The sequence below is a fragment of the Hylobates moloch genome, unplaced genomic scaffold (genome assembly GCF_009828535.3).
Source record: "Hylobates moloch isolate HMO894 unplaced genomic scaffold, HMol_V3 SCAFFOLD_4, whole genome shotgun sequence".
NCBI lineage: Eukaryota > Metazoa > Chordata > Mammalia > Primates > Hylobatidae > Hylobates > Hylobates moloch.
Genome location: NW_026652279.1, coordinates 151,067,447 through 151,090,924, shown reverse-complemented (window position 1 = coordinate 151,090,924; position 23,478 = coordinate 151,067,447). Strand labels below are relative to the sequence as shown.

The 23,478-nt window shown below is 36.5% G+C and overlaps 1 pseudogene; it reads right to left on the bottom strand.

Annotated features, from left to right (window-relative positions):
• Positions 1-1,825: 1,825 nt before the first annotated feature.
• Positions 1,826-19,302, bottom strand: LOC116466469 (keratin, type I cytoskeletal 18-like; annotated as a pseudogene).
• Positions 19,303-23,478: the final 4,176 nt, after the last annotated feature.

Below are 23,478 nucleotides of genomic sequence, written 5' to 3'. Positions count from 1 at the left end.
CATTCCATCATATGAGAAGTGGTTTTTCCTTTAGGTTTTAATTTGCATTTTCCTAATGATGTTCAGCATCTTTTCATGTGTTTATTGGCCAGTTGTATTTCTTTCTTTTTTCCTTTTAGCAATTTCTATTTAAATCCATTGCCCATTTCATTACTTGTTTTTATTGTTGAGTTATAGAATTACTTTATATATTTTAGATACAAGGCCTTGGTCAAATGTGTGATTTGAAAATAGATTTTTCCCATTTTTCCACTTGACTTTTCACTTTTTTTTTTCACTTTTTTTTTTTTTTTTTTTTTTTTTTTTTTTTTTTTTTTTTGAGACGGAGTCTTGCTCTGTTGCCCAGGCTGGAGTGCAGTGGCGCAATCTCGGCTCACTGCAAGCTCCGCCTCCCGGGTTCAAGCAATTATCCTGACTCAGCCACCTGAGTAGCTGGGGCTACAGGCGTGCGCCACTACACCCAGCTAATTTTTGCATTTTTAGTAGAGATGGGGTTTCACCATGTTGGTTGGCCAGGATGGTCTCGATCTCTTGACCTTGCGATCTGCCCACCTTGGCTTCCCAAAGTGCTGGGATTACAGGTGTGAGCCACTGCACCCGGCCCATTTGTTTATTTTCTTAATACTCAACACTTGAAGGCAAATAATGTACAATAATAATCTGACAATTACTGAAAATTCTATATTTTTAAAAAATAAAAATTTTGGTTTCAGAAAGTTTTTTAATGTGAGGTACTATATTTTCTTAATTATAACTCATGGAGAACCTACCCAATTAAGAATGTTCATAAATCAATAAATATTACTTGAATAATGATGCTACATACAAAGACCAAATGAAAACTATGTGGGCAAATTGTTGGCAGCGGCTAGGTTTCCTTTAGAAATTCCTTTCACATAACACTATTTGGACAGAATGTTACCTATTTCAATAACTTCTAAACCATCTTGAGAATGGAAAGTCAAGGAGAGTTGCAGAGTTTTTTAACTATTTGATGAGAAATTTATCACCTTTCCTTTGATGTGTGACTTTCTCTTGAGAGAGGCCTAGGTCAGCTCTGACTGAGATTGGCATCTGAAGAATCTCAGTGTTGTAACATTGTGATCCCTTCATTGTATTTGTTTGTGGGTAAATATTTAATAAAAGTCTTCAAATATAAAACTTCCCCAGTCATGATTTTTAACATTCTCTCTGGTTTAACCAAGTTTCTTTTCTCACTTTGTCTTAATAATAGGGAAACTGTACTAAGCACTTTTCAAACATCAAAATCAGCAAGCTCATACTTAGTTTGAGATTAGTTAAATACTAATCCTAAATCATTTCAAACAAAGCTGCCTAGTAGTTATCAAAAATTAATTCGTTATGACTGGCATTTTATTATAATCTTTAATAATAATAAAGTTGATCGTGTTTGATCAATTTCAAAATTTTAACAGAGGTCTGTGAGCTCTTTATTAATGAACATTACATAAAACTTGAGTGTTGTCTCTATGTTCCAAAAATATCCATACATTTTAAACTTCAGTTATTATGGGATTCATCTTTTTCACTAAGGAAAATAGTTGAAATAACATATTCTGTAAAAAAGCAGTTCTATCAGAAAAATCTTCAAGTCATGGCACACAGTGGCTCATGCCTATAATCCCAGCACTTTGGAAGGCCAAAGCGGAGTGGATCACTTGAGGTCAGAAGTTCGAGGCTAGCCTGGCCAACACAGTGAAACCCTGCCTCTACTTTATTTTTTTAATTAATTTATTATTATTTTTTTACCTCTGAGCTTCTTATTGGCCTCCTGCTCCCCAGATGGTACCCTGTGTCTGCTGGCTTAATGTCTCAGAACTTTGGTGTCATTGGTCTCAGACACCACTTTGTCATCCACTATCCTGCAGGTGGTGGACTTTTGGTTGGTTTGCATGGAGCTGCTGCTGTCCAGGGCATCATCATGATTGAAGTTCTCCCCGTCTTCCAGTGGGCTGCGGTAGGTGGCAATCTCAGCCTCCAGCTTGACCTTGATGTTCAGCAGGGCCTCGTACTCCTGGGCCTGGCGCTGTCCCTCTGCCCGAGTCTGTGCCAGCTCTGACTCCAGGTGCAGCAGGATCGCGTTGAGCTGCCCCATCTGCAGGGCATAGCAGGCCTCCACCTCCCTCAGGCTGTTCTCCAAGCTGGCCTTCAGATATCTCATGGAGTCCAAGTCGATCTCCAAGGACTAGACTGTATGTCTCAGCTCCGTGAGCATCATCTCAGCAGCTCCAACCTCAGCAGACTGCGTGATGACCACTGTGGTGCTCTCCTCAATCTGCTAAGACCAGTACTTGTCCAGCTCCTCTCAGTGCTTCCCAGCCAGCTCATCATATTGGGCCGAATGTCTGCCATGATCTTGGTGAGGTCCTGTGATTTGGGGGCTTCTACCTCCATGGTCAACCCAGAGCTGTCAATCTGGACTTGTAAGCCTTTTACTTCCTCTTCGTAGTTCTTCTTCATGAAGAGCAGCTCCTCTTTGAGAGCCTCGATCTCTGTCTCCAGCTGCAGCCAAGTGACATTGGTGTCATCAATGATCTTGCAGAGCCCATGGATGTCACTCTCCACAGACTGGCGCATGGCCAGCTCTGTCTCATACTTGACTCTAAGGTCATCAGCAGCAAGACAGGCATTGTCTATCTGCAGAACGATGTGGGCATTGTCCACAATATTTGAGAAGATCCGAGAGCTCAGTTCCTCGATGGTCTTGAAGTAATGGCTCCAGTCTCTGTCCTGGGGTCCCTTCTTCTCCAGGTGCTCCCGGATTTTGCTCTCCAGGATTTTGCTCTTCATCTTCGGGTTCTCAGTCTCCAGGCTCCTCACTCTCCAGGTAGGAGGCCAGGCGGTCATTCATGCTTTGCATGGCCTCCTCGTTCTAGATGCCTCCCATTCCTGCCGAATCCCCCGCCATCCTCATGGCCAGGCCCCAAGACCCCATGCCGCCCAGGAAGCTGGTAGAGCGGGAACCAGAGCCCCTGGCGGCTGCATAGACGCTGGCCGCAGTGCTGACTGGCAGGGCACCATAGCTGGACGCCTGGACAGAGCCCGGAGAATGGTAGTTGGTGGAGAGTGTGGAGCGAGTGGTGAAGCTCATGCTGTTTGGGGAGGAGAGCGAGAGGACAGGACTCAGGCTTTGCCAACAACCCCGTCTCCACTTTAAATACAAAAATTAGCTGAGCGTGGTGGCACGTGCCTGTAATCCCAGTTACTCGGGAGGCTGAGACAGAGAATCACTTGAACCTGGGAAGTGGAGGTTGCAGTGAGCAGAAATCCCATCAATGCATGCACTCCAGCCTGGAAGACAGAGAGAGACTCCATCTCCAAAAACCAACCAACCCAACAAACAAAATCTTCAAGTCAACCAAAAAATTGTCGCTAGGCCTTTGTTTGTTTGTTTTACCTGATTTCTCTTAAATTAATGTTGCTCTTAACTCTGAGATAACAAAATAAGGGACTGGTTCCTATGTAGGAATCAGTAGAAGTAAAGAGGAAGAGGAACTATAGGAAATGATATTTCAATGTGAGTGCTTTAACGTGGTATTGTTTAAACCCAGCTATTTCAAAAGATTTTGTAGTCTTACTGATAATAATATGTCATTGCTACAGGAAGAAAGGTACAAACACAAGCTAAAGACAATATCCTTAATCTAACTTGGAAACAACCTGGGTGCTACTCAGAACTCATATTAAGGAACTCTATAATGTTTTGATGCTGAATAAAGTTACTTTAACTAACTTCCAATATCTTCTAATTCATGTATATTTTTAATATGTCTCTCCTTTGTGTTTGTATAGATGTATACAGCATGGGTTTATAAGAAATTTTTCTTGTTGAGAATATATTATTATTAAGCCATAAACTCAGGACAGTTTTGGTTTACTAAAGGCCAAGGTTGCTTTCATCAGTTCCACTAAAAATGGTTTAATGGTACCACTCACCACCCTTGCCTCTCCTTTCCAGCTCCAGAACATTTAGTTCTCTGTCTTCAGTACCTTCATAGTACCAAATGCATATTTCTGTCCTAACACTTGCCACATTGTGCTGTCAGGTTTTACTATACTTGTGGACCCGGGAGAAAAATGTGCAGCCCTGATATAGGTTTCTTGGTATAGTTGATACTTTTTCTTTGTCATTTCATAATCTGTGCTGAACATAATTTCTGGCTCTTGTTGGATCTCAGTGAGAATTTTTGAAAGAATAAATAAATAGTGGGAGCAATGTGAATTTCTGCAAGCAACTTGCTTTTGGAAATAAGTTAATCCATCTGTCTTTATTCCTGTTCTCTATGGATAGGGAATGTGCAAATTGTTAATGTCCAAATTGTGAATGTTAATTTTTATTCTTTTAAGTAGAATGGGCTGAAAAGAAGTCAAACTGTATATTAACTCTAAATTTTACCTGGAATAGTAGTAACTGAGTCGATGAATTCTGGGAAGAAAATTCTTGAGTTTTTAATCTTGACTTGTAAGTTATAAATTGTCTGGATATATGCTCCCTGCCTATGTCATTGCATGAGAATAGTAGTAACAGCAGAGTGAGCTGATCTACAATATCAATTTAACAAGAAGGAAATGGGCCAGGTGCAGTGGCTCACGCCTGTAATCCTGGCATTTTGGGAGGCTGAGGTGGGTGGATCTTTTGAGGTCAGGAGTTCAAGACCAGCCTGGCCAACATGGTGAAACCTCGTCTTCACTAAAAATATAAAAATTAGCTGGGCCTAGTGGCATGTGCCTGTAATCCCAGCTACTTGTGAGGCTGAGGCAGGAGAATCACTTGAATCCGGGAGGCAGTGGTTGCAGTGGCCCGAGATCGTACCACTGCATTCCAGCTTGGGCGACAGAGGGAGACTCTCTCAAAAAAAAATTAAAAAGTAAAATCTAGAAGGGTAGCTAAGATTTTATTCAAGTAATTCTCTATTGAGAGACTTAACTAGACATGATTTTGTTGCTGATGAAATTTGACCTTGTCGCCACTTCTGGCCCTAACTCCCTTTTGAATTTGACTTACACTGCTCATCTGCAAAGCTCTCTGAAACACAGCACTTCTTTGCCAGGGTAAGAAACTTTGTTTTCCTGCTTCAATCTCTGAGTACTATGTGTTATTAATTCTCTTTCCTTAAGGCCCTGTCAACATACGCTGTGTGAGCTTACAGATTTGTTAAGATACAATAGTAGTACCCTACTCCTTCACTAGAGTAGAAATGTAAGGTATGGATAATTAAGTTCAAAAGATTCCTTGAGCCCTGAGAATACAACATACATCAGTATTTGGGAGACAAAAAGATGTATTTTTCTTTTCTTTTTTTTTTTTTTTGAGACAGGTCGTGCTCTGCTCTGTTGCTCAGGCTGGAGTGCAATAGTGCGATCTCGACTCACTGCAACCTTCGCCTCCCGGGTTCAAGTGATTTTCCTGCCTCAGCCTCCTGAGTAGCTGGGACTACAGGCATGTGCCACCATGCCTGGCTAATTTTTGTATTTTTAGTACAGATAGGATTTTGCCATTTTGGCCAGGCTTGTCTCTAATTCCTGACTTCAGGTAATCTGCCCACCTCGGCCTCCCAAAGTGCTGGGATTACAGGTGTGAGCCACCATGCCAGGCCCAAAAAGATGTATTTTCTCTATCTTTTAAATTATTCTGTAAATATAATAAAGATTCAGAGGATTAGAAAATATAAAAATGTGAAAAAATGTTTGGGAGTCTGGCCTATTATGACCTCACAGGATTTTTCAAATTTGCTTCTATGACACTATATCATATTAATACCTGTAATTTTGAGGTAGGAAAAAATTGTATATTGCTTTTAACAAAAACTTTGATTTAGGAACTGAATTATTCTTTCATAATATTCAGTTTGCTTTCAGATTTCAATAAATTTGCTATTTTAATATGCCCAGTTTCTTAGCCTATTATACTCTGACATTCATTATTAGCAGGATTTTGTAAAATAAAAATATTTGAAATTATCTGTGTGGGACCAAGCTGAATTAAGAAATGTGGCTCTAGAACTGTTTTCATTTGAGACTTGTTTTAATTTCGAATACTGACCCCACATGCACATATAGACACAGCACCTCATGGAGAAATTGAGCAAGGTTTGCCTCACCAGTGATTACCTGCTCTTCTCTTTCCTGACACTAACGGTGTCCAAAATAGTAATTACTGCTTTAAGGGTGTCCAGATAACTCTGTTCTAACCAGTGAGATATAAGTTGACTTCACAGAATGAGGCTTCTAAGAACTCATAAAGGGAAAAATAGGCTGTGAAAACATTTTGTCCTTTGTTCTTCTCTGACCTGGGGTGCACTAAGTGATGTTGAAGATGAAGCAGGCAATGAAAACCTTTTCACCTTAATGTCCCCACTGATTATTAAGAAAACTATCACTCTTACCTCCTAAAACAAGCCAGTAGATTGACCAACTATTTTTTTTTTTTTTTTTTTAGAGAGACTATAAATTGAACCTGTAACAGAAGCATTTAAAAATCTGTTCAGACAGAAGAACTGGGTATTCACAACCACCAACCTGATAAACTGTCTTAAACAGATGCTCTTTTTTTTTTTTTTTTTCTTTTCTGCCTCTACATATCCAGAAGTTTGAAATAGTCCTGGGCTAATACAAGAACCCCTGTGTTATGAGGCACGTGAGCATCCTTTAGAATTCCTCTGTTATTTTTCAAGTGGAGTGAGCTTTTCTGTGGTCGCAAGGTGCCTGGTTCAACTTCAACATCACTTACGGCATTGCAATCCAGAAGAAGAACAAAGACAGACACAATAATTTCACAGCCTATTTGCCCCATAATAGACTTTCATGGAAGCCACACTTCATGAAGCTGTTTATATTGTATTGGCCAGAATATACTTATTTGGGCAACTTTAGACCAATGATTGGAAGCTAAATTTGGAGAAAGTAGTTGTCCATAGGGTTAGTCAGCCAACCAACAGTGACCTCCACTGTTTTTACTTAAAAGTGATATGACAGACAAAAAAGAGAAAAGTTAAACAAAGGAATGTAATAATGCATACAATTTTTAAAATGCCCTTTCTACAGTGCCTTTGTGTACAGAATAGCTGACTAAAAAGAGTTACTAAGAATTCAGAACTCTGCTGTTGGTTTTCTTGGCTATGCTTTGCTGATGTGCAGAAAGGCTGGCATACTTGGTTGAGAAAACAATATGGAAATATCATTACAGAAGACACGATTAATATCAATATATTTCTTTTATATATTACATACTTCCTAGGGAAAAATCACTCAAATACAAGCATTAGATTCAAAACTACAAGCTGATATAGGAGTGTTTACATTAATTACCAGTAACGAAATTTGAATTGAACTTCATGGCCAAGGTAAAGCGCAACTGAACCCCAATACCTGAGCTTGATTTTTCCTCGGCCACATTTCAACAGGTGCCTCTTATCCTTCCATTCAGGGAGGAAAAATGGAGTAGCCCAGGAATCCTTTGGAACTTCCTAAGCCTTCAATTAGAACAATATTTCACAATGTTTCTTTCATGTTGTGGCAAAATAGAATAGTATACTATTTGAAGTTCATGGAGGAGGACGCTTCTGGCTGGACTGGGCTGGGTTGACCAATTCCATGGATAAAGTGTTTAAAGATCTTGGGACATCGTTAGACCATTCATAGCCTCCCTGTGCATCATGATAAAATGATTAAAAATATTTCTTAGAACTTAAGTTTATATCACAGCTAGGGTTTATCTACTAAGCTGAAACATATTCTGCCAGGTAGTGATGACACTACAAATGACTGATCACCTTTCTTTGTCCCCCACGTCTTTTTTCCCATCTGGAAACATCGTCTCATTTTACAATTCAAATTTGTCTAATTTCATTTTATTGCAGATCCTTATGCCTGTCCTTTAAAAAAAAAATCTTACTCCTTTCTTAAGTTTTTTTTTTTTTTTTTTTTTTTCTGGGACCTGACTCTTCTCTTTTTATTAAATCGAAGTATGCAATATGGATCCTGAACAGTCATAGGCGAGCTGTGTGCATTGATTAGCAAGGTGGAGCTTGTCCCTGAACTGATTTTCTATTGGCAAATTCAGGGTAAGGCCAAGTATGAAATCTGAAACTTGTGTTTTCTCTTTTTTTTTTTTTTTTTTTGACTTCCCCTCTTTTTGTGACGTTCTTGCCCTCACTCTTCAACCTCCTTGTCCCACTTAGCCCCAAGTCAAGAATGTTTTTTCCATTGGTGCTGGTTTTCAACCAGTCAGGATCTTTGGTCTTCTGACAAAATCTTTTATTATACAAAAGTAATTGTGTGAAATTATTTCAGCTGGTTTTAATATCATTTGGCATTTATAAGTTCCTTGAAAATAACTGAGTCTTCTAAATATTTGTACCCACAATGCTATGCACAGTCAATAAATTATGCTTTTAAAAATATTATATAACTTTTAAAACATAAATAAAACTATAGAGTGTGGTATAATGTACTCATTACACTCATTATTCATACATGGCCAATCTTAGTTTATCTTCATCTAATGCAGTTAGTATTCCCAAATGTCAGACACCAAATAGTATGTCAGTATATGTTTCTAAACATAAGGACTTTAAAAAAATGCAACATAATACTGGGAAGCAGGTTCACCAAAAGAGGACTCCCATTGTGGGGCAGATTGCAGAGATCATCATCATGTGAATCACCAGGAATTGGAGTCCAAACTCTTCCACCCACTGCAGCCTGGGCTGCACTGTTACCAGTGTGAAAAGGAACACATTCATGTGCAACAGTTATTTAAAGCAGGTTTGTTAATTATAGATGGGTAGGAAGGGAAATAAGAAGCGTTGGATCCACTGTGAGCTGATCCTCAAGGTTCAGTAAAGATGCCCAAGGCAGATGGAGTCTCAACTGCACGTGGTCCACTTGCATGACAGCTGAGGGACACCAAAAAGTAGACCACCCTGGGCTACTAACTCAGGAGCATGTGACTCACTGGGCAAAGCTTTGAAGGCCATCCTGCTTCCAAGGGAGAGAGGAACAAAGCCCCCGTTAGTTCCAGATAGTTTCTCCCTAACTCAAGATGTTACATTTCCTAGGAGAGAGAGACAAGTCCCAGGCAGTTTCTCTCTGCCTAAGGATATTGCATTCCTAGCACATTCTACACTTGTTGTTGAGAACTATAAGCAAGAAGGTGGGGAAAACTAAGTCAGTCCAAGACCATGTGAAGAACTGCCCTGAAAATACCACTTTCACACTAAGAAATGAATGATAACTTCATAATGTTTTTCCAGTATTCATATTATAAGGGTCTTACAAGAGATTTTTAACATATTACTTTTTTGGATCTGAATACAAAGAAAGTCCATATATTGCAATAGGATGTTACATCTTCTTAATATTTGTATCTATTCTTCTTTTCATCTACTTTTTCAATTAAAGTAAAATTTACATACAAGGAAATGCACAGATTGGGTGACAATTCTGTGAGTTTTGACTAATGTATACATCATGTACCCTATACCCCAATCAAAACAGAAAACGTTTCCATCACCCCACAAACTTCCCTTATGGCTCCATCCTGTTTTTGTCATCACCCCATAGTTCAGCTTTTCTATCAAAAATTAAGGTTGTCTAATCTAAAAATTCATGTATATGAAATCAGACTTACTATTTTGCAACTGAAGTATTCCTTTCAAAAAATGTTTATAAAATTCAACCATGTCTTCCTATATATCAGTTTTATTTTATTTTATTTCATTTTAGAAATGGGGTCTCACTCTGTTGCCCATGCTGGAGTTCAGTGGCTCTATCCTGGCTCACTGCAGGCGAGGACTCCTGGGCTCAAACAATCCTCTCACCTCAGCCTCCCAAGTAGCTGGGACCACAAGAGCAAGCCACCATGCCTGGCTAATTTTTGTATTTTTTGTGAAGATGGAGTCTTACTATGTATGTTGCCTAGGCTGGTCTCATGCTCCTGGGCTCAAGGGATCTTGTCACCTAGGTCTCCCAGTGTTGGGATTACAGGTGTCAGCCATTGTGCCCAGCCCCATGTATCAGTCTTTTATTATTGATGAATGTTGCAGTATATCAATATATCCCATTTTATCCATTCTAATGCTGATGGCCGTTTGATTTGCTTTCAGTGTTTTGCTATTATTAATAATGATTCTATAAACATAAGTAATGTGTAAATTATTTTTCTGGACATATACCTTTATTTCTCTCGTGTAAGTAGTTGGGTGTGGAATTACGTGGTCTTGAAGTCAGTGTAAGTTGGACTTTATAAAAAGACTATCAATGCAGATTTTTAAAATTTTTTACTGTTATCCTCAACATATATGCATTTTCTAATTCTTTCACATCAGGCCAAACTCACATTGGGTTTTTGCTTTTTAATTTTTGATACATAGTTTGTATATCCTATATATCTATTTTATATGACATAATATGTGATAAACATGTAAATATGAGTGCAATATATTAAACAGTTAATGTAAAATGTAGCATACTATAGTATAATGTAATATAAATGTAGGGCAGATGGAGTCTTGACTGCAAGTGCTCCACTTGCATGGCAGCTGAGTGGCACCAAAAAGTAGACCACTCTAGGCTACTTTATTTATAATTTTGTATAAATTATAAATTATCTATAGAAATATAACTATTGATATATGGTTATCTATAACTATATGTAAATATACATATAACAGATTATAAATTATATAAAATGTAATATATAATATAATATAACTTAGTATAATATGATATGATAAAACATATAGTTTATATAATATTCTATATATCAGTAACAAAATGTCAACCATATATATGAGATTTTATATATATATATATATATATATATATTTTTTTTTTTTTTTTTGAGATGGAGTCTCACTGTGTCACCCAGGCTGGAGTGCAGTAGCAAGATCTTGGCTCACTGCAACATCCGTCTCCGGGGTTCAAGCGATTTTTCTGCCTCAGCCTCCCCATTAGCTGGGACTACAGGCACACACCACCATGCCTGGCTAATTTTTGTATTTTTAGTAGAGACAGGGTTTCATCATTTTGGCTTGGCTGGTGTCAAACTCCTGACCTCGTGATCTGCCCATCTTGGCCTCCCAAATTGCCAGAATTATAGGCATGAGCCAGCGCACCAGGTGAGATTATATATTCTTTATGTCAATTCTATGTATTATGTATGTCATATAATATATAATATATATTATCTGTGGTTACATGTTGCAGGTTAGAAGTTAGGATATAAGTCCTTCGTAAGTGTTATACCTACTAGATATGGAAACATTTTCTCTCAATGTGAGGCTTGATTTTTATTTTCTTAATGGTGCTATAAAAAGAAAAAGAATTAAATTTTGTTAATATCCAATTTATGTATTTTTCATAAAAGCTTAGTGTTTTATATTTCTCAAAGAAATCACTGACTACTAAATAATTACAAAGGTATTCTATGTTTTCTTTGAGAAAATTTAAAATGTTAGTTTTACTATTAGATCTATTAGGATTCCAAATTAATATTTGCTTGTGCTGTGCAGTAAGGATCAAGGTTTTTAGTTTGATGTGATTTTGTGTGTGTGTGTGCTTTTTTTCCCCAATGTTCATCCACTTATTCCAGCAGCAGGTTTTGAGATTTTCGTTTCTCAGTTGAATGGCCTTACAAGTCTGTGTTTAATTGATAGTATTTGTGAGGTTAATTTCTGAATTCTCCATTCTGTTCCACTGGCTGATTACTTTTATATCAATCACACACTTGCATGATTATTGCGGACTTACAAATAGCCAGAAAGTCAGGTATATCTATGATTTTCCTGTCAAGATATCTTTGGTTCTTCGAGTTCCTTTACATTTTTATGTACATTTTAGAAATAATTTGTCAATTTCTGTAAACATATGCTGTTATTTTGGTTGGATTTCCATAGAATCTATAGCACATTTTTTTAGATATTTGACGTCTTAGAAATATTACATTTTCCAATGTATAAATATATTGTGTTATTCAGTGGCTTCCTTAATTTCAGTCAGTAATATTTTCATCTTTTAAATAAAGAGGTCTTGCACATTTAACAAGCATATTTCTTAATATTTTCTTTTTTATGTTAATATAAATTGACTTTTTAAAATTTCATTTTCCAGTTGTCAGTAGTATGTATAAATACAACTGATTTTTCTTCAAAAACCTTCTAGTCTGTAATCTAAATTCATTTTTAATTCAAAAGATTTAGTACTCTCCTTAAGATTTCATTAATAGTCTATCATACCGCCTGTGTAAGAACACTTCCTTTTTCCTGTCATTATGTAAAGATTTATTTATTTATTTATTTATTTATTTATTTATTTATTTATTTATTTATTTTTCTTGCCTTATGGTGCTAACCAGGACCATGGATATAATGTTGAATGGAAGCACTGAGAGAAAATATGCCTTTTGTCCTATCTCAGAAGAAATGCTTCATCAGTAAGTATGATGTTAGCTGTAAGTTTTTACAGGTGCCCATACTTAGGGTGAGATATTTTTCTCCAATTATTTTTGTATGAGTAATTCTATTATGAACAGGAGTAGAGTTTTTTTCATATGAATTTTCTTTGGGTATGTAGATGGTAATAGAATTCTTTGGCTTCTTAATATGGACATAAGCTCCTTAATTTTAAACTGTTCTTTTTTTTTATTATAGTTTAAGTTTTAGGGTACATGTGCACAATGTGCAGGTTTGTTACATATGTATATATGTGCCATGTTGGTGTGCTGCACCCATTAACTCGTCATTTACATTAGGTATATCTCCTAATGCTATCCCTCCCCACCTCCCTCCACCCCACAACAGGCCCCAGTGTGTGATGTTCCCCTTCCTGTGTCCAAGTGTTCTCATTGTTCAGTTCTCATTTATGAGTGAGAACATATAGTGTTTTGTTTTTTGTCCTTGCAATAGTTTGCTGAGAATGATGGTTTCCAGCTTCATCCATGTCCCTACAAAGAACATGAACTCATCCTTTTTTATGGCTGCATAGTATTCCATGGTGTATATGTGCCACATTTTCTCAATCCAGTCTATCATTGATGGACATTTGGGTTGGTTCCAAGTCTTTGCTATTGTGAATAGTGCCCCAATAAACATACCTGTGCATGTCTTTATAGCAGCATGATTTATAATCCTTTGGGTATATACCCAGTAATGGGATGGCTGGTTCAAATGGTATTTCTAGTTCTAGATCCCTGAGGAATCGCCACACTGACTTCCACAATGGTTGAACTAGTTTACAGTCCCACCAACAGTGTAAAAGTGTTCCCATTTCTCCACATCCTCTCCAGCACCTGTTGTTTCCTGACTTTTTAATGATCGCCATTCTAACTGGTGTGAGATGGTGTCTCATTATGGCTTTGATTTGCATTTCTCTGATGGCCAGTGCTGAGCATGTTTTCATGTGTCTGTTGGCTGCATAAATGTCTTCTTTTGGGAAGTGTCTATTCATATCCTTTGCCCACTTGTTGATGGGGTTGTTTTTTTCTTGTAAATTTGTTTGAGTTCTTTATAGATTCTGGATGTTAGCCCTTTGTCAGATGAGTAGATTGCAAAAATTTTCTCCCATTCTGTAGGTTGCCTGTTCACTCTGATAGTAGTTTCTTTTGCTGTGCAGAAGCTCTTTAGTTTAATTAGATCCCATTTGTCAATTTTGGCTTGTGTTGACGTTGCTTTTGGTGTTTCAGACATGAAGTCTTTGCCCATGCCTATGTCCTGAATGATATTGCCTAGGTTTTCTTCTAGGTTTTTATGGTTTTAGGTTAACATTTAAGTCTTTAATCCATCTTGAATTAATTTTTGTATAAAGTGTAAGGAAGAGATCCAGTTTCAGCTTTCTACATATGGCTAGCCATAAATTGTTCTTCTTTTCTGATATAAACATGTAAATTATGAATTTCTTTCTAAGTACTCCTTCAAGTGCGTGTCACAAATTTTGACAAGTGTAGTTTTCATTATCATTTATTTTAAAATATTTTTATATTTTCATTGTGTTTCTTCTTGGACAAATGGGTTATTTCAATAGGTTCTTGTATCATTTATAAATATTTGATGCTTTTAAAGTTTATTTTTATTGACTTTAAATTTAATTTAACTTGATTTTTTATTTTATTTTATTTTATTGTTTTTTTTTTAAGATGGAGTCTCACTCTGTCACCCAGGCTGAAGTGCAGTGGCGTGATTTCAGCTCACTGAAACCTCCACCTCCTGGGCTCAAGGGATCCTCCTGCCTCAGCCTCCTGAGTAGCTGTTATTACAGGCATCTGCCACCATGCCCAGCTAATTTTTATATTTTTAGTAGAGACAGGGTTTCACTATATTCGTCAGGCTGGTCTCGAACTCCTGACCTCAGGAGATCCACCCATCTTGGCCTCCCAAAGTGCTGGGATTACAGGCGTGAGCCACTGTGCTCAGTTTAATTTTATATCATTATGGACAGAGAACAATATTGTATCAGATTTTATTATTCTGAAATCTGAGTCTGGTTTTATGGCCCAAATATAGTAGAGCTTACTGAATGTTCTATGTGCATTAGAAAAAAATGTATATTCTGCAGTTGTTGGGAATAGTATCTTATAAATGTAAATTAGTTCATGCTGACAATCTTGTTCCAAAGACATAAATCTTCTTTTCCTTCTTCCTCTTCCTCTTCCTCTTCCTCTTTCCTCTTCTTCTTCTTCTTCTTCTTCTTCTTCTTCTTCTTCTTTCTTCTTCTTTTTTTTTTTTTTTGATACAGAGTCTTGCTTTGTTGCCCAGGCTGGAGTGCAATGGCATGATCTTAGCTCACTGCAACCTCTTCCTCCCGAATTCAAGTGATTCTTGTGCCTCAGCCTCCCGAGTAGCTGGTATTACAGGCATGCACCACCACACCCAGCTAATTTTTGTATTTTTAGTAGAGGCGAGGTCTCACCACGTTGGCCAGGCTGGTCTTGAAACCCTGACCTCAAGTGATATGTCCACCTTGGCCTCCCAAAGTGCTGGGATTACAGGTGTGACCCACCATGCCCTGCCCCAGATCTGATTTTTTTGTGTACGTTTTATTAATTAGTGAGGAAGCAGTGCTAAAAACCTCTAAATATGTTTGTGACCTTCTCTGTTTTTATTTTTGTCACTTTGTATATTTTCCTACTCTATTATTAGATATGCACTAATTTTGTATTGCCAGGTTTTTCTAAAGAAATCACTCTTTTATTACATGATGTTATCTCTTAATCTGTGGTAACACTCCTTTTAAAGTCTTTTTTTTTTTTACAATATTAATATATCCACTTTTTTTGAGCTTCTACTTGGTATGGTTTATCCTTTTTCATCTTTTTCCATTCAGCTTATCTCTGCATAAAATAGGCAAGTCTGACGTGGAATAACTTTAAATTGCAGTATTTAGTTCTTTTTATTTGATAAAATTATTTCCATTTTTTTTTTGTTTCTATCTGCTTATTTTTTCTTTTATGTCTTTTAAAAATAATTGTTTGAATGTTCTGTTACTTCTGCAATTTGCTTTTCAGAAGAAATTTTTTGTATATTTTTCTAGCCTTTTCCAGAGGCTAAAGTATGTCTAATGAATCAGTCTACTAAAAGTTATATTGTACCATTTCAGGTAAAATCCAATAATTTAATTGCAATAGCATCCCATTGCATTCCTTATCATATTTTGTATTATTATGGTAACATATTTTACTTCTAAATATAGTGTACCACATTCTAATTTTTTTCTCTGAAGAATTACTTTAATTGCTTTTAATGAATTCAAGGAAAAAAATTAAAATAGTCTATATTTATCCATATCTTTATTATTTCTATTATTTTGCATTTCTTTCTATGGATAAAGTCTCTATCACTTAATTGTTCCCTTAAGCTTGAAGAGCTTTATTTAGATTTTCTAGTAGCACAAGTAAAAATTAATTCACTTAGCTTTTCTTATATGAGAATGTCATTATTTCATCCTTATTTCTAGAATATTATTTCACTTGATAGAGTATTCAAAGTTAACTTTATCTCTTTCTCATGAACTTTAAAGATATCATCACTTTGTCTTCTAGCACTGAAGATGAGAAGTCAGCCGTCATTCCTATCATCATTTTCCTCTGTTTGTAAAGTGTTTTTAACCTCTCTGATTGCTGTTGAAATTTGTCACTGAGTTTGACTGTATTCTTATGGTATGCATAGATTAGATTTTCTCCGTTTTTAACCTGCCATGGTTACTCTTAGCTTCTTGTATCTGTAGTCTAAATTTTTTCACAACATGTTAAAATTTATGCCATTACTTCTAGGTGGTCATTCATCCTACAGAGAGTCATATTATCTTGATATTTCTGATAGCACCCCTATAATGTCATACAACATTCTTACTGTTTCTTGCATGTTCTGACAAATGTTACAGAGTCATGCTCAAAACAAAGTATGATATTTTGGGAGAAAATAGAGCTCAATACTATTTTATATGTTGTGTATTCCTTTCAGGAAGCAAACACTACTATGTTGTTTCTCTCTCTGCAATTTTTTTTTTTTTTTTGAGATGGAGTCTCGCTCTGTCGCCCAGGCTGGAGTTTAAATAGTAATAATTATAGATCAATTTCTTCATGTGCGGTTGCAAAATAATGATAGTATAATTTATCATATTTTTTAAGTTGAATAACATATAAATTGAAATGCCTCATTTCAAATATGTGGTTCCATAAAGCTCAATTCATACAAGAAAGCAGGATAGGTGCTAATTGTTTGATATTTATTTACAATTTTTCAAAATAACAAGGTGGTTCACTAACATTCTCTATGGCTATACATTTTAAAATTAAAATTAAAAACTTTTGAATTAAACATTTTAAGTATATTCATGCATAGAAATTAATATTTTCTTTCCAAACCAACAGATGTCCAGCTGCCTTAGTTAGCTCTGTTTCCTCCTAAACAAACACTGCTGCCATTGGATATTGTAGCAGCCAATGATTTTTCACCATTTTCTCCTGTTTTAAGGTTCCTAAGGACACCTTTTCCTCTAGGTAAGTTGTAGATTTTAGCTGCAGATTTTTTGTTCTACTATTCTTTTTGAAAGTATATAGGAAGAAGCAAGAAGTATTCTGCCTGTTCTGCTCTTAATAATCTTTAACTGAACTTTTTAAATAAGTCAATGGTGATGTTACCATTATTGCTCCAATTGTTGCATGTCTTTCCAGTTACTTTTTATGTGGGTGTATGTGAAAATTCGACATTATGATAATGAATTAGTTATAGGGCAGGAGGGTGCCACAATCTCCACCATAGTAGATTGCATGCAAATATGCTCTGCTGAACATAAGGAGTGGCCTCTGTTGTCTAAGTTTCTTTGTAGGTGAAAGAGAGGTTATATTTGAAAGGAGTTATGATAAATGATCTCTGGGGACCATATGGGTACTGTGTGCACTTTAAACCTTATTCAATAGGGAGGCAATTCATAAGAAATGAAAGATCTCTCATTATCAAAAACAAAACAGAGGTTTTCTTTCTATTTAGAAACATTATTTAGTATTTTCCCATTATAAACTTGCATATTAACTTAGAGCCCGATTTTGTATCTTTTTCTAGCCTGTTAGTATTCAGTACAGAAGCACGTGAAACAGGGAGCAGTAATTTACAGAAACATTTTCCAGTAAACATAAACCCTGTTGACATTGTGATTAACATAAAAATCTCCCATTAGTAGTTTTCCGTAGAGATGACTGTACTTGTTGAATGATGATGCATTTGCTTCAGATATCTGTAGGTCTTTTTGTTTCAAACAGACACAGACAATCAATCAAGACATATTGTTCCAAAGAAGAAATAAGCTAAACCATCTTCTTACCAAGGCCAGAGATTGACTGTTCTGATCTATTTCCACTCTGTAACTACTTAAAGCAATTCACTTTCATTTCCCACATGAGGAGATTTGGAAGTGCATCAGACAAACTTGAAATTGGGTTAACCCCTTTGTTTTCAGTTTTTGCCACTTGGCATCAACTAGCTCTATAAAGAAAGGAGAAGCTTGGAGTGCCACTTATGACCTGATTTCAAAGGCTATAACTGAAACTCTTTGGGAAATAAGTGGTAATTTTTGTTCAATTATTTCATGTAATTTTTTTCTAATTAAATTAGTGGAAACTGTTTTTGCTTCTAGGCACTAGTTAAGGTCTTGTTACACCAGTTTATTGGAACCATATTTTAATTTATATACTTTTTAACTTCAAAAGGAGCAGTCATTTTAATTTCATATCCATTGCCTTGCCATCCACTGCTTCAATTTAATTTCAAATTTATTTTCAATTATGTGAACACGACCCGTTCAAAAAAATATTTGTGAAAGACACCTTTTTTCTTAGTTAAAAATTGAATATTCCTGCATACATTCTTAAATGTACAATAAACCACACAACTATGTAATTAGCTTTAAGAACATGCAACATGATAAAGTGAAAGTTAGTCACACATAGATTAAAATATTTATGGCAATATGCTCGCTCAACCCATTCCTGCCTTTTTCTAGTTGAAGATATTTGTGGTCTTAGAGGTTTATTTCCCATACTAGTTTGTACTTCCATTTTCAGTTCTAAATAGAATCTGTTTTCTCCAATTAGCCTGCACAGGAGTTATCTGTTGTTCACTCTGTTTTTTTAGAAAGCAAGTTTGGCAAAAAATAAAAAAAATAAAGAGAGAGAGCGTTTTCTACATTTATGGGTGTGCAGAAGCAGTACCAAGGGCAGAAGCAGTTGTAGTGACAACTTCTTTATTCTTTTAATCCCTGCATTGGAGCTATGCTATACATTCTCCGGATTCCAAGATGTCAAGAAGCCATTGCTTTGGCAGCTATAGGGGAGAAAAGGGAATTTATTTTCCTCAACCATATCAAGGTTAATGGCTTACACTCCTATAACAGAACATAGATTAACATGAGGAAAGCATAACGAATTTATTTAACCAAAGTTTAATGTGACATAGAAGCCTTCAGAAGTGAAGATCCAAAGATCCAGGGCAAACTCTATTTTTATGATTAGGTTCAATAAAGGTGGACAGTTGTGTAGAAGTATGATTGGACACAAATGGTGTATGACCTACTAGTAATACACTTGGAGGAACTTAGCAAGGCTTATATGTTCAGATTCTTCTTGGCCTCTGGATCTAGGGTAGAACGCACGTGCAATTAGGTTCTTATGACCTACTATCAGGTAAGGAAGGCCAAAGAATTTACTTACGACCATTCATCAGGGGAGAAAGGTGGGAGATGTTCAGAGTAACCTTCTCGCCTCTGCAGTTTTCTCAATGACCAAATTGCCATATTGCGAAGTGTCTTGTTCTCAGCCCTGACACAGCATTTTAGGCAACTGATGATTTCTTGCTTTCAACATATAAAGAGTAGCCTAGAGCAAGTTGTATATGTTCTGAGAAAGATTCTTTGAGATTCAGCCTGGAATCTGGACTTTCAAAATTTTCACAGATTTTATAGGCAACAAGCTCTTGGTTAAAATAACTACACTTGGCTGGGTGCAATCCCAGCACTTTGGGAGGCCGAGGTGGGCAGATCACTAGGTCAGGAGATGGAGACCATCCCGGCTAATACGGTGAAACCCCGTCTCTACTAAAATACAAAAAAAAAATTAGCCGGGCGTGGTGGCAGGTGCCTGTAATCCCAGCTAACAGGGAGGCTGAGGCAGGAGAATGGCGTGAACCTAGGAGGCGGAGCTTGCAGTGAGCTGAGATCGCCCTACTGCACTCCAGCCTGGGTGACAGAGCGAGACTCAGTCTTGAAAAAACAAAACAAAACAACAACAAAAAACAAACAAACAAACAAAACTAGGCTTTTATGAACTAAATCTTGACTGATCCAGGCACTTAAAAGCACTAGGATTCACATGCACTCATTCACATTTTTTTACTACTCATTTGCAATTTATTTTCACCCTCAAATGCCTATTTGGGTATTATTTTCACTTCTGATAGAAGAGGACATGTGTTTAAAGTCCAATTTTTTACCAAATTTCTATCATATTAGGATTAATGCCATGCTCTTCCTGTGTTCTTTCCTGCTTAGAAGTGTTTTTTCTTTAATTAAATAAAAGAGATAGTATAAGCAAATGGAAAAAAAGCAAATACAACAACAACAAAAACAAAAACATAGATACCAAAATAAGACACATCTGCTGACCAATTTACCATCTATATATTGGTTAATTGGAAATAGCTTTCCCATTAATTATGTAATAATTTAGTACCATTTTGTGATCTAAAGCAAAGAGCTTTATGTTCACTTGTCAAAATGCCCTGAAATAAAGCACCACGGAGTGGATCTGGAAAAAGAAGGTCTTTATTCATGGTTAGCAGGAGGGTCATTGTGAAAGTAAGACTCCCCTGCCTTCTGGCCATAAGCAAAGGTTTTATATGTCTCAGGGAAGCAGGTTGATCAGGAGTAAAAGGAAGAAGGAAACAAGAATGTGATGTGCCAGGCAAAGTAGTTTTCTAAAGCAAATGGCCTCAGGGTAAGCAAGGCTGGAAAAGTATATTCTGCAGGTTCAAGTTAACAAGGAAAACTGACAGTTTAAGCAAGTTTTGAGTTTGGCACGTACTTTAAGGCTAGAGAAATATTGTCATAGGTGTTACACAAAAGATCTTAATATTTATAATCTGGAACTATGTATCCGTTTGTTCTGGGTGCCTCAAAAAGGTACGTACCTTTGTCAAAACTAAGACACGATACACTTCAGATCTGCACTTTCTATTGTAAGTAAAACCTCAAAAGAAAGAAAATTAAAATGGTGAATTCCGATTAATGATGTGCATGCTATTTATGGAAAGCTGAACTGACTTCTAAATTTTAATTTTTAGACATCATAAGTAAAATAGAATAATAGATGGATATAGTGTTGCATAGATATATATTAGTAACATGCAGTACCATGTCAATGGTAGACACTTGACAGATATATTAATGGACACTGTAAAATTATTTCAACTATGCTACATATTTGAAAGATTTTCTAAAAATATTTGGAAAAAGAAGCAGCATTTTAAGAAAGACAGAGGGTGCAATAAGAGTTTATGAATACTATGATGTTTGAAATAAAAAACATAAATAAGTGATTATATTTTCTTAAGAAGCAGGGCAGGCATGCAGCATGTGTAGGAATGATAGAGCAAAAGAAATTAACTTCACGATCAGCTTTATTACTATCCTTTAAATAACCTTGGTGAAATCAAATACATGATATAATGAAGATAATAATATATCTCATGACTTCTCATTGTATTGTGAAGATTAATGTTCAAATTACTATGCAAATATATATTTGTATTACTCAAATTAAGGATTCCATTTAATAACACTCTAGCAACATAAAAATTCAATGCTTGCCTTTTAAGCACAGATTGGAAGGTCAGTAAGTGAAATTTTCCTGTCTAATCCTTGGAGGTTTCTTTCCCTTCTATTTTAGGCCGGTGATAATTGCTGATAAATGGTGGCAATTTGTTAGAAGCAGACAGTATTGTATCTAACCAGTGGAGCAGAGTAAAGCATTGTTAAGCAAAACCCCTCAGATTTGATGGAGATCTGTAAAAAACAGTATAAAGGCAGCACTGAGGTTAGTCTCCATTAGAAAAAGGAAGAGACCAATACAATGACAATACAATATGTCCCACTATTAACTAAGACACATGAAAGTGAGATATCAGCAGTATCCACAGGGTTATTGACAGAAATGAGGACTAGTGCATTCATTTCCTATTGTGGCATAACAGAGAACCACTCCCATGGCAGCTTAGAACACACGTGTTTATTACATGACAGTTTCCATGGTTCAGGAGCGCTGCACAGGTAAGCAGGGACTTCTGCTCAGGGTCTCTCTGGTTGAATTAAACGTTGGCAGGGACTACTATCTCATCTGAAGTTCAAAGAGTCCACTTTTCAAGTTGGCATGTTTTTTGATAGAATTGAGTTCCTTTTGGTTGTAGAACCAAGGTTCCCACCTCCCACCCTTTTTTAAATTTATTTTTTATTTTTTATTTTTATTTTTGGTAGTTGTCAGACAGAGTTTATTCTCAGCCCCTAAAGGCTGCTCTCAGATTCTATCCACATGCCCTCCACAGCATGGAAACTTGGTTCTCCAAAGCCAGCAGGAGAGTCTCCCTCTAGTCTGCTGTAATGGATGGAGACTTATATAATGTTACATAATCACAAGAGTTACTATCCCTTTATATTTAGAGGTTCTGCCCACATTCAAGCAGAAGGGAACACACAGAGTGTCCATCAGAAGGCAGGAATTTTAGGGGCCATCCTAGAATTCTGCTGACCACAGACAGGTATGTTGACAAGAAAATTAATATTGTCTTAATTTTAAAATTTCAAAAAAAAAAGTTCATCCAGCTTGTCAAAGAAGATGACTGATTCATGAATAGAGTGAAAAAATAATACTAAAATACTAGGTCATTAATGATTCCAATAAAACAGGGAAAATTTGAAGTGAATAAACTGAGAACATTGGGACTCAGAAAGGAAAATAACAGAAGCAAATTACAGCTCTGGAGTTTTGCAACCTATACAGAAACCTTAACAGAGGCAGTGAGACATTCAAAAAAAAGAACATCATGATCCAAACACATCACTGGGCTCATGAAGGATGTCATCACCAGTCTGCATGGTAACTAAAGAATAAGAGCTCAGTATAGTCTGAACAACATCAAAATGCATTAATTTACTCATGTTTTCATTTACTTAGCAAACTTGTCTTCATTTGTGTCCATATGCCTATCACCAATTGTCATCTTTCTGGTGTTATATAAAAGTGAAAAAGACAGGTCTCACTCTCAAGAAAATCCCTTCCTACTGTGAAAATACTCAAGAAAAAAAAAATGGCAACAGCAGGGAGTAAATGATGGTGGTGTGCATAGGACTTTCTAGTTGCATAAGAGGGGCGCTTAACATGAACATTGCTTGTCTGTGTCATTTTCCCAGCATTGCTGACACTTTGTTGCCCTAAGTTCAATTTGTACTGGGCTAAGAAAGGAACCCATGATCACTGTTACAAACAGAGTGAAGTACACATTTAAAGGGATAAAATTATGACAGGCTCTTGGGGAAGCAAACAAATGGATAAAAAATAGTACTTGGTTTGACTAGAACGCACCTGGTGTGACAGAAACTGGCAAAGAGGTGGATCAATAGGGAAGATTTATATGTGAATGATAAGTGATTATGAGAGATCTGGATAGGAGTCTTGTCTCCATCAGTAGCAAGGTAGATTACTTGGGCTAATTAATCAAGCTTTCCAATTCTCAGTTTCATCATCTTGGAATGGGGTAATATATATCACGAGGATATAGTAGACCAAAAAAGATCGAGAATATACAGCTTGTACTCATGCTCTGCACTGACGGACTCTTCAGTACATAGCAACTATCATTAATCAGGTAATTAGGCAAAGGGAATTAAAAAAAAATCCAATAAGTGGTTTAAAGCAGGTGG